Source organism: Seriola aureovittata, chromosome 19 (assembly GCF_021018895.1).
Source record: "Seriola aureovittata isolate HTS-2021-v1 ecotype China chromosome 19, ASM2101889v1, whole genome shotgun sequence".
NCBI lineage: Eukaryota > Metazoa > Chordata > Actinopteri > Carangiformes > Carangidae > Seriola > Seriola aureovittata.
This window is the reverse complement of record NC_079382.1, coordinates 22,200,367-22,212,694: the sequence shown is the minus strand read 5'-3', so window position 1 is coordinate 22,212,694 and position 12,328 is coordinate 22,200,367. Positions and strand designations below refer to the sequence as shown.

General features: G+C 40.9%; 1 protein-coding gene across 4 annotated transcripts in view; it reads right to left on the bottom strand.

Annotated features, from left to right (window-relative positions):
* The window catches only part of LOC130187290 (filamin-A-interacting protein 1), a 39,348-nt gene extending 28,808 nt beyond the window's left edge, over nucleotides 1-10,540 (bottom strand). For 3 of the 4 annotated variants that reach the window (XR_008830438.1, XM_056404744.1, XM_056404742.1), the window contains exon 1: nucleotides 10,100-10,540. The gene's annotated coding sequence lies outside the window, so the exon portion shown is untranslated. The remainder of the gene's footprint in view (nucleotides 1-10,099) is intronic. The other variant, XM_056404743.1, reaches the window with a different exon arrangement.
* Nucleotides 10,541-12,328: the final 1,788 nt, after the last annotated feature.

The following is a 12,328-nucleotide window of genomic DNA, read 5'->3' as shown; positions in this document are numbered from 1 at the left end:
AGATCTGAGGCGGTTAGCTCGTGTTTTTTGTTTTAAATTTCTGAAAGTGGCTCTAATTTACATTTTATAACAATTTTAAAACAATGTGACAATGTGGAAGTCACATAGTAATGCCCATAAACTCACTAGCTGTTGGTGAACGTAGTGGAGCATTCAGCAGCTTAAAGTGCCAGATGTTTTTCTCAGGAGCTGGTGGAGACCAAACATGGAGCTAAAAGAGAGGGAATACTGGACTTACATTCATCAAGCGGACACAAACACCACTCCAAATGAATGCTGTTGTTGTTTCTACTGCCAAAGAGGCAGTGGCTAAAAAAAAAAGTAATTGCAGATTTAAAGTCAAGCTTCTGTCACAAGGACAAAAAAAACAAACAAAAACGAGTTGTGGCTTTTGTAGTTAAAGATATTTCATTTAATTTTGATATAGGCCTATGTATGTGATATATTCTATATCTATTTTTAAAAAAAAGATATATTAGAGGAGAATTGTGTGTTTTCATTTCCCACAGTCGGAGTGACTGGGGAAGAATTCAGGGCTACAATAATACCTCTCCTATCTGAAACCTGAAAAATCATTTAAATGTAATCTCTCTGTTGTGAACACACTCGAACTGGGACGGGGTTCACACACAGGTTGAACTGCCTGCTACTTCTCGGTCAGTCAACCGGTTCTCTTCCTCAGGACGGCTGAACAAGTCAGACTTTCATCCACAGGCTGCAGTAGCTATTACCTCCAAGACTTCTCTCAACACTCGCTCTGTTTAACAAGCTCAGTTGGATAGAAATAAACCTCCAAACAGTCAGTGACTCCCTGCCAGCTGAGCTCATACACCAGACAAATCTTTGGCTGGTGGAGGTTCCCCATCAAAACTACCTTTTCGTACTGCGTTTGAGTTGTGTCAAACGTTTTAAGTGCACTGAAAATACTTTAAATATTGTGTCACACTGCATAAAATCAGACAAATCAATATGGGGCAATCTAGCACAGAGTTTTACTGAAAATATCTGCTTTTGTGAGGTTATAAAAGGATCGTTAATGCTGCTTCATAAATGCATCACAATCGTACAATGGTATGGTTTTACTTGAGGAAGTGTCTGAAAATAAATAAATGCAGAGGTCTGGCTGGTTTGATTAGTATCAAGCTCTTCAAAGCAGTGAGGCGTAACGTCAGAGGCATTTAGGGAATAATGAGATCTATGATTGAATCAGTATCTGTTTCTAGATCTAACAAATACAGTCAAACACAAATTTGAGTGAAATAAACAGTGGATGACAGGAGTATATTTGTTTGGCTCTGCTGCCTCTCAGGACTCTTGAGTATCTTAAACCCTCCTGCAGCACAGATGACTGACCGCATTTCTCTCCCCCTTATGGTGAGTTACAACGACAGGCCAGACCTCTTCAAACCTCCTCACAACACTGATCCTTCCCTTATATAGTCATATTTGAATCTACATGCCTAAATCATGTTGCACATGAAAAATTGAAGAACTACAAAGTTTACTTGGTGAATTTGGACAGCTGCCATTACTTGCAAAGCAGTTTGAAGGGAGTCCTGCACAGACACATTAAAGTCATTTTATACTGGACCTTATATTCATAATCACATTATTTTTTTCAAAGCATCTCATTTGTTTAAACCTGCAGGTTTAATCAGTATCACCTTTGAGATCATGCCTTAAAACCCACAGGTGCTGTATAAACCTGTGGCCGTGCTACGTGCTGCAAAAGTGCTGGATCCACACTGCGTTTGTTAATATTTGTCATGTATTTGTTGTTTCAATGTTAATTTTCCACCTTGTGCTGCAGGAGACCTCATTTAAAAAGTGAATTTACAATGTCATTGTTTAATGTTTAAAAAAAAACCTATTACATTTACTATTATGTTCGAGGTCAATATACAAATAAAAAATCTGAGATATTAATGATATGTTAGCTAAATACATTCAGTCAACATAATTTGGTAATTAAAGAATTGTGATCGACATGTAATTTGAAAAATAAAAAATATTCTCTGGTAGACACAGACTATGTAAATTTGTTACTACCTCAAAACCTTATTATCTTTCACCTAGCTGTACTGAAATCAGTAAATTGGTGTTAAGCTATTAACGGCCAATTAATCTGTCGTGCTGTCATAACCACATCCACCACAAGGGGGTGCTATAATTTAGGCATTAATCACTTTAATCACATTAATCACAATCGCATTTTTTTATTCATCACACCTGAATTTTTAGTTGCACATAAAACAAAAAAACTTATATCCACAGTTTTTCTTGCATTGTGTGGAATTTCCTGCTATGCCTCATGTCCATATTTCACATTTCCTGAAATTTTGCCAAAGTCCTTAAAAAATGCTAATGCTACCTTTGCAAACATGTCTTTTTCTGTCTCAGAGCGATCATATTAATAAATATGAATAATCACCAACGTAAAATGCAATGTTGTAGTTAGTACACTCACAATATTCAGTCAAAAGGCATCGTGGGAAAAACATTCAAACTCATTAATGTCAAAATAATGTAAATTTTTCCCTAAGAAATCTGATATAATTATGATAACAAATTACATTATTTCACATTTTTATACCCATCGTGTCTCTAAACCACTATCACCTTATCAATCTCTCTTTTTTTTTTACTCTATTTCTTCTTAGAAAAAGACTTCTCCACTGACTACACAGTTTACATTATATGAGACAGGATTATTCACAGTATCAGGTTTTCGGTAAACCTCTGCGAACCCCGCCATCATTACCTGCCACCTTACATGGAGGTCTTAAGGCTCCACAGATGAGTGAGCAGCAGGGCTCTGAAGAGGCCGCTACAAAAATAGAAATCATAAATGCAGCCCAGTTTAACGCAAAACCGAGCGTGAAAACTGGGTCAGAGGTTTGGACCTGATGCAGACAGGTTATTTCAGAGGACTGTCTACATGTGTAAAGCCCTGCAGGAAAGCTCCTCACTTAGAAAAATAAAGGGAGGTTTAATAAGTTTGGTAGCTGGAGCAGCCCAGTACAGCCACTTACATCTGCTGTAGGTAACTGAGTAACCACTCAGACATGAGTGGCCTTAGTGCTTAGCTCTAAGGCCAGCTGCACACTACATGCCTTTGTCTTTACTAATATGGCCGGTCACAATACAGCTGTTGTTAAGTCATCTGACAGTCCTGCATGTATAAAACACTGATTTGATTGATGAGCCACTATTTCATATGCACCTGAAGACAGAGCCAAGAAGCATCTCAATAAAAACAAACACCCCATATATTAGTACAGAGGACATGGAGGTTTAACCTGCTGAAACTTGTTTTCATATGTGCAGGTTTATTTAATTGTCCTTGAGGATGCAACATAACCTCAAAAGTCAGCGCTATACTTGACATTTATATGGTACTATTGTTAAACTCCCTGTAATCTGGATTACATTATTAAAGATTCTGTAAATGACCGTCACGGCCACTAGATGTCACTGTAGACCTCCAGCATCTCCACACTTCCGGCCTCCGGCCCCCGGTTCTCGGTCAGCAAGGTGTTACGGAGCCGAGTGAAGGCGGCCATTAAACACACAAGAGGCACAACTGAACAAAGTTACTCTGTGGACACGAGAGCCAACAAAAACGACCCAGCTACAACCGTTAGCCCGCGCTAGCATGCTAACAGTTAGCCAGCTAGCGATAGCAACATTTGCAGAACACATTCATTATTACATGGGTAAAAACAAGTTAGCTAACATTATCCAACTACTGTAGCCGCCACTAATGAAAACAGACACGTAACAATATGTAGCATAAAGTTACTTACACATATAGGAGAAGAAAAAACCAGTTCTGAGTCCAACTGGAGCCTCCTGTCTGTAAACCGGGCCAGTACCGCCTCCATGGTCGGACTGGGAGAGACATACAGTCTTCATCCGCGGTCGCGCAAATGAAACCGACGGTAAAAACACTGTCGACAAAAAAGTGGGTTTCTTCAGGTCGCTTTCACCTGAACGCTGCACACGGCACTGTGCCATCTCACCTGTGGTGGTGCATGTGTGTCTAAACAAGGGGAAGGCCAACGGTTTAAAAGGAGGGACTCAAATGAACGAACATCCCGCATTTCCAAACCAGCTGCCAAAACTACAGAGTACAAAGAAACTCAGATTACTACACACACACACACACACACACACACACACACACACACACACACACATTTAATCTCGTTTAATCTCGTTTACAGAACCTTGAAAGAAAAAAGGAGAAAACGTTTTGATGAACGTGTCTCCAAAGTCGCAAAATGTTTCTCATTTCTTTTCCTACAATATCTGCTTGCAGCAACCAAAAGACTCTGAGAATCAACATAATCCAGGTAACGATTATGTCTCCTCCCTTCAAAACTATATAGTATTATGTAATTGTTATTCTTAAGAGACAGGATGGGGCGAAAGTGTTTTAAAAAAGGACCTCAAGAGTGTTAGTGTGAAAGGAAGGTTATGATCTCAGCAGCTGACAGAGATGATACTGTTCATCTTCAGATCCTCTCAGCCAGTGCAGGGATTTTAATCTTTGCTCCTCTATACTTTAGGATATGACATTAATATCTGCATTGATAGTTTCTGGCACTTTTATCACTTACACTGCAGGCTAGTATTGGAGATTAAGATGTCTTTAAGTGTACATCGTTTTGTTAAAGCAGAGATAATCAGATTGTTTCTCTTTAGGAAACTGTGATTTCATGGTGACGTTTTGTTTCATTAACTGAGAGACATCATGAAACCTTATCTTAACATATATTTCAGGATGGGATGCGTCCCTCTCTCTTTCTCCTTTCACCCTGACATTGAAATCTCGCCCCGGGCGGCTTTAACCTTCCAAATTAGAACATATTCCCGGACCACGTCAGTCACCGGGGGGAAATTCCTGGTCTGAGACGAGGCAGGTTTTTAAACTCCCAGCGGTTTGTGCAAGAGCTCTAATCAGCGGTGACCAGTCCAGAGAGCTGACATCACTCCCAACATGCAGCCGACCAGCAGCCAAGTCTCACATGCCTTTCAGATGGAATGAGCATGAAGTCACTTCCCTCATAAACTGTGAGAGTAGAGGAGGGTGGGGTGGGGTGAGGAGGGAGATGGTGAGCAGTTTATCATGAGACACTTCTCACTTTACGTCATTTTTATATGTTTTTTTACAAGCCATTTAGCTCCTGAACAATGATGGATCTCAACTGTTTGGTGGTCAGCCCACCAGCAATTTAGCCTGTCACCGGCTTGAGAAATGAGTCATGAGAGAGGAATAAGCTCTGACCATCCCATAAGTGGCCTCAGAGAGGGCTCCCATTATTTCTGCAGACCTTGAGAAACCAATAAAGACAGAGACATTGGTAAGTGATGCACGAAATCTCTCGTATCACAGAGGAGGCTCTGAGTTCAAATTAAAGCTGAGCTTGAGTTTGACAAGAATCTGATAATGTCAGGCTCACACTGGGACGTGTGATGACTCACATATTAAAATCTTTTTTTGGCACGACAGTGGGAGTTTTGTTCTAAAACTGGAAGATACCCACTTAAATTTTATAACTTAATGCTTTTATTACTTAATCTTAAACCTTTAAATTTCATGATTGCACAGAAATGACGACTGTGGACTTTGTCCCCAATCAAAGGTCTGTGTCCATGTGTAGTGTGATTATAGATCAGCTCTAGCTTCTATATTAATACTGTGAAATTATCAAAGCCTCAGTCCACAGAGAAATGCACACAGCCTGTATTCAGAAACTGAGCCTTAAAACCAGCCGTCAGGACTTCTGGGACTTTGTGATGTCACAACAAAGCAGTCACAAAGCCCCGCCCACCTGGACCCACCATCCAAACCTTGCAGGATTTGGTTTCTCTGAGTGTTTTTACCTGAAATCTGATATATTTTTAATTGGATCACTCAGAAAACAGTCAAACTAAATCTGCAACACTGATGGCAACTTGGATGAAAGTGCAGCAGGATGCTCGGGCTTTAATTTGAAAGAAAATCTATTGATCATGTTTATGTCTTAAGACGAAGTTCTCTTAATCTCACTGACGTGTCCAGAGCCGAGACAACCTGCAACAACCCAACAGAGTTCTGACACCAACGTCACGTCCTTCTCAGCGTAATCTATCATGATGTTATCCGTTGTTATATATGTTCTCCTCGCAGTAGGAAAACTGTGCGCAAACAATCGCCATGCTCCTCTCTGGTCCCTGTTGTGCTGTCATGGGAACGGCAGTTGCTGTTATGAAACCAAACAAGAGGGCAGACGCTGCTGAACGTCCCCCCGTTAGCCTCCCACACAGATTACTGAGCTGAATTAGCAGAATGATCTCATGGTTCCTGTCTTATCAGTTGGACTCGGGCTGCCGCTGGAGAACACAGCGACACTGTGACTGAGTTTGAAGGCAAATGGAAGAATGAAAGAAGAGTTCAGAGACTTGGAAAGTCTATGACAAGAAACACTGAAGACGTCCTGGAGGATCGTAGTCGCCTAAGACACCAATAAAGGTCACTGTGTCACCCATCTGTAAATATCCTTCCTCTTCATTCTGGTTCCGTCATTTTTACTCCCATTATTTAGCATCAACCCAAAGGGCCAGTGTAGGTCTGAACACAGGCGTCATAAAGTAATATTGTTGTCTAATATTGTGTCTCATATCCAGATAAAACCAGAAATCTGACTGCATCCATCTTGGTTTTCACAAGCAACGTGTAAAACAGGGTCAGCTCTATTCCAGTCCAGAGGGTGGTTGGTAATGTAAAACAAGCATAGCCTGTGCACATGTGCAGATTAAGCGCTGCTTTGGGATCAGATAAACAAAACAAACAGGCTGACAGAGGGGGATTTGCATGTTTAACATTCAAATGAAAATAAATAAATGAAACAAAATGAAAGTCTTCAGTAGAAATAATCCACATGCCCCAGGTCCTGGTTTCTGCTGCTCATAGAGAGGGGATTCAAAATAACTTGTGCAATGAAAACAGTGGGAAAAAAGAAAAGCCAATAATGGAGAGAAAGGTCCCAGGAGACGTGGGCAGGGCCGAGCATGCTGGGTACGATAACACAGAGGAGGTCGAGTCCCTCTGTTTGTTGTTTGGCTTTTGCAAAGATCAACTGGGCCACATTTTCCTAATTTAACCAGGAGGGTCGTCACAGGCCGTCGCCTGGAGGGACACGCTGCCCTGACATCCAGATGCAACAGGTTTAGTGCCCTTGAGCAAAACACCGAGCTTTCACTAAATGGTGTAAGAGGACAGAAGTATTAACTGATGACATGTTCATTAGGATTAAGTCAGCCTGTGGTTTTCAGTGAAATGTCTCAACAGCTATTGGATTATTTGGCCCAAACATTCATGTTCCCCTCAGGATCCACTGACCTTTCCTCTAGCGCCACCATCTGGCAAAAACGTCGACTTTCAAACCAAATACTAATCAAAAAGGGCGCAGCAGCAATTCCCAAATTTAAATTAATTCATCAATTTATGGCTTCATTTCATCCAACAATGTCACTGAAACAAAGTGGAAAATATCACTTTTTTATAAATGACTAATTAGCACTAATTGGCACCCAAACCCTCCTCTGGAAAAATCCAGTGGCAGCCCAGTTATTCCAGTTATTTCTATCTGGTGCTGGGACTGCACATAGATGAGCCGCTTTGTTCTGACACCATGACCTTTCCTCCAGTGGCTCCCTGAGGTCAAAATATCAACTTTCCACACAGTATGTTTAGTTATAAAAAAGACAAATTGCCATGAATCATGTTGAGTGGATTCCTGAGACCAAAGCAAAGACCCTTTTGGATTTCAGTGACCCCGTGACCTTCGCTCTACCACTGTCTGTCCTCTGGACAAACTTTACCATAACATGCTCCATATTTGCCCTGTTGCTGGAAAGATTCCCAGAATATCTGAATCATCTGCTTGTTGTTTCTGCTTCTTAAATAAATCAAATAGTTTCATCAAACTGTCTTTTAAAAATCAGCACTTCATTTTGTTTTCAGCTTCGTGCTCTTCTCGCCGCTTTTACAGATGAAACATGAGCGGTGCAGATGGATGATGATTACAGTCCATCATGGCACTACCATTCACCAGACTGTACAACTTCACTGCCTCAAAACCGATGCTGTTCAGTCCGACACAGATCTATGAGACCCGTCTCTCAGGATGCGACGTGAAGGACTTAATATGATCGTTGTCACTGCAGTCTGTCAGCGCCCCATATTAACAACGTTGTGATCTCGTCTCCATCGCCACCAGTGCTTTTCTGCTGCATCATCTCAGCTCAGTCTCCTTCTGCCGCAGCTCCGTATCAGTAAAGAGCAGCCCCCCCCCCCCCCCCCCCCAGAGAGCAGAGCTTAAGTACTCTGGTAAAAGATCTATTAAATGAATGCTTTCTAATGCACCGCTTCCTGAAACGAGCCTTTACTGGGCTGTAAATGAAAGAAAAAGTCACTGATTCACTGAGCGAGTGTCTCACAGAGACTCCATTCATGAGTCAGTATGAACGCACTCGGACACTCAGCGTGGGTTAGTGGGTGTACCTTCAGTTCCAGTAACACATATCAGTCTTCACTTGAAAACGCTCCAACTTATTTATACCAAATATTTACTTGATATTGTGTTTTAGGGAGTTTATTTACCTACTAATGTCATTCTGTGTCTCCATGTTGTAATTCTGCTGCTGCTGCTGCTGCTTCTGTCAACTCTGCATTTACAACATCTGCAGCATCTGGTTGGAGTTTTTGTGTCAAGTCAAATGTTGTACAGACTGTAAAGCCCTCAGAGATACATTTTTGTGATTTCAGACCATATAAATGAACTTTACATGGGATAAAAAAAGAACAAATATGTTTTTTAAATTCTTTAACAGGACACCTATTCATCACAGGGGTCACAGTAACAGCCAGGGCAGGACTGAGTCTCCGGGGCGCCCCGGGGCAACAATGAACTGTTGACCCCCTCGATTAGAACATAGTAACTAGTTTGTCATCTGACAAAAAGCAAGTGTATTTAGGAATATGTGCCATGTAATTGCAGAATAATCTGGAGATGATGTGACGGTGCAGGTGATATTGTAATAAGTTCATTAATGCGAAGAAGAACATGTGAGAACGTCTCCACATTACAATGCTTCATGGTTGAAAATCAATAAAAGAATTTGGGAAAAAAAGTTAATATTACTTAATTAATTGTGGTTTATTGGTGCTAAACCAAAATGTGTGAGTAATGGGATTACTACAAATGAATTGCTACGTGTTGAGCCTGAAATCTTCCAGCCCCATGAGGGTCGGGGGCTCCAGCACACTTGGCTGCTTCACAGTGAGCCAAGTTTATTCATGAAGTACTGTTAATAAAAATATACCTCAGGGTGAATCGCTAAGCAACAAAACAATAACAACAAAACAGAAATAATTTGTTGACAGTTTTGGCCGCTGTATATATTTACACTATTTTCCAGTGGTGGTCACTAAGTACTCAAGCAGTGTACTCAGGTACATGTACTTTACTTGACTACTTCACCTTGCCATATTTCCCTAAATGGAAACTACAGTGTGTTTACAGTAAAAGTTGCCTGACACTTAAAAACACTTAAAACCTATAAATACTCAACAATGTATAAAATCAACTCCACAGCCAAACTGCAGCCGAGTCAACTGTCAATATTAACATATATAATATATAACACTGACAGGGACATATCAGAACTTATACTTTTGACACTTTTGCTGATAATAACAATAATAATTAACGTCACCAAAGCCAGAAACAATGTCTAAACATTATTTTTCTGATCAGTATTGAATTAACAGTCTCACAATTATCAAACATCTGTCAATCAGCTCATCCACAAAACTGACAAATCATAACATTGTCCCGGTGAAAGGATATTACATTTATGTTGTTTAATATTCAAAAGTAGTGACAAGCATGTTCTTTTAATATATTATATGTTATTATATTTAATATCTATGTTTGATTATTACAGATACATCAACAGACAAACAGTGGAAGTTTATCTACTGAACTTTTCCAAGCGTAAACAACCTTTAACAAACAGCAGTGTGATGACTGAACTCACTCTGTCTTACCTGCTCTCTCTCTTCCAAGGTGTTTCAGATCAGCTCAGTCCCACAGTGACTCCGGTTCACCGGTCAGCACTCACAACATTACTGTGTTTATATGAGTCTGAAATGTCTTTGTCTCCTTTTCTTCTTAAATCCAACCTGCACTTTTTCTTCTTCTCTGCCAAAGTTGGAGTCGGAGCGTGAAGCTTCGTCCTCTTCGGTGTCCGCTCTGCAAACTCACGGGGCGAGAGAGGGAACAGTTAAAACTGAGGAGAGAGAGAGCAGTAGTTTCAGAGCTGAGAGATGAGAATAGACAGACTCTTCCTTCCACCTTGAATAAAATCAGTTCTTCTTTTCGCCACAAGATGTTCAGCCTCCCTCTGTCTGTGAGTCTGGTCAGGAGTGAGAGTCTGCTCTATATTTAACCTGTGCTCTCAGTCTGTGTTAGCAGCTGAACGACTGACTGAGGCTTTTCCAAACCCCCCCAACAGCTGAACTATCATCCCCGTCCAGCAGCCTGACCACTCCTCCTCCTCCTCCTCCTCCTCCTCCTCCTGCCGCTCACAGCCAGGGGCTTGGCTTGGCTCGGCTCGGCTCAGCTCGGTTTGATGAGGTTTGCGTTAGTTGTGCTGCAGGTTTGGTTGAACAGCTTGTTTTGGTTTCTATTTCTCAAAGCCACAAAACCTTCGCTTTGAATTCTGGTCGAGGTCCCAAAGTGGCCGAACATGTCGAGCTGCATGATCTGAAATCAGTCTTTTCAGTTTATCAGTTGTTTTCTCAGTCAGTCCGTCACTTCAGTCAGACATAGTTCAGACATTCATGCTCCCCAGAGGATGGCCGGCTTCACAAACACAGACTGTGACTGTGTCTTAGATGGAACAGACTTCAGATAGTCTACATTCATCTGTTGCATAAAGCAGTTCAGTTCTTGACCATCTAAGGTCGGACTGTGGTACAATGAACTGTTTTTTCAATATAAACAAAAAGAAAATGGCCGACAGAGGAATCGTATCCAACCAGCTGAGCTCTGCTCACCGCAGCAGAAAATGTTTGTCTTTTGCAAGAATTCAACGGTTACAAAGACGTTTTACTTGAAGAGTGAAACAATAAAAAGAAGAATCGGGTCATTGATTGTTACCACGGTAACACTGGTTTTAGGACTGGGTTAGCCTGGGGGTTTGGTGTGGAGTGTTTCTGGCTTAAAATGAGTCAGTGTTTATTTTAGTGAAAGAATAATACTTGCATTAGACTATGAGCACAATGAAGACTGACCGGTCTATCTCTGTGACCCCGTCTTCTCCTCTAGCGCCACCATGAGGTTGACGGTTCTGCTTTCTGACTGATATGTATCAACAGCTATTGGATGAATCGTCATGTCGTCCTCCGAATGAATTATAATAACTAACAGTAATGGCACTCTCGTTAGCCTCAGCTGGGCTTCGTTTCCTGCTAATTGGCACGTGTGACCATGCTAACACACGAAACCAAGATGGTGAACATAGTGAACATGATCCCTGATTAACAAGCATGCTAACATCGCCATTGTGAGCATGTCGGCACTTAGCTCAAAGCACCGCTGTGCCACAGGCTCACAGAGCTGCAGTCATGGCTCTGACATTTACTGAGGAAGGAAACACAAGCTCTGGATCTGGATATTTGACTCTGTGTTAATATAAGAGCCGGAGCGAGCGGATACAGAATACATAAGATAAGATAAGAAACAGCACAACAGCTGCATACAAGGTAAAATACAACAATAGACTATATGTTTTCCATATGAAAATAACACAAGAACATATAAAAAAACAGAGTTCAAACAATGAAGTTTAAAACCAGACGTGCAACAGAGGCAATGTCAAGAATAAAGATATTAAGAGGAGAATGATCAATAAGATGAATTAAAACAATAGACTGTAAGAATGACTGATTAAAGGTCACACAGGTGCAACTCAAGGTTTTTTTTACTTTTCAATTAACTAATTAACTTGTGAAGTTGCTCACGTCATGCAAATGTGCTTTAATTTTAGAAGCCAAACAGGATTAACAGATATAGCTTTTAGTCTGGTTGAAACAGGTTGGGTCAAAGGTTTGGTTTATGTTGACATAGCAACAGGTCTGGTATTTGTTCAAATTAATTTAATGAACTTTAAAACTTTTTCAGGACCTGATCATGGCAAATATTAGAGCATAAAGCATTAGAATAAAAAGATGTACAGGAAAAAGAGCGTTTTGACTTTTATTAATGTCAGGAAT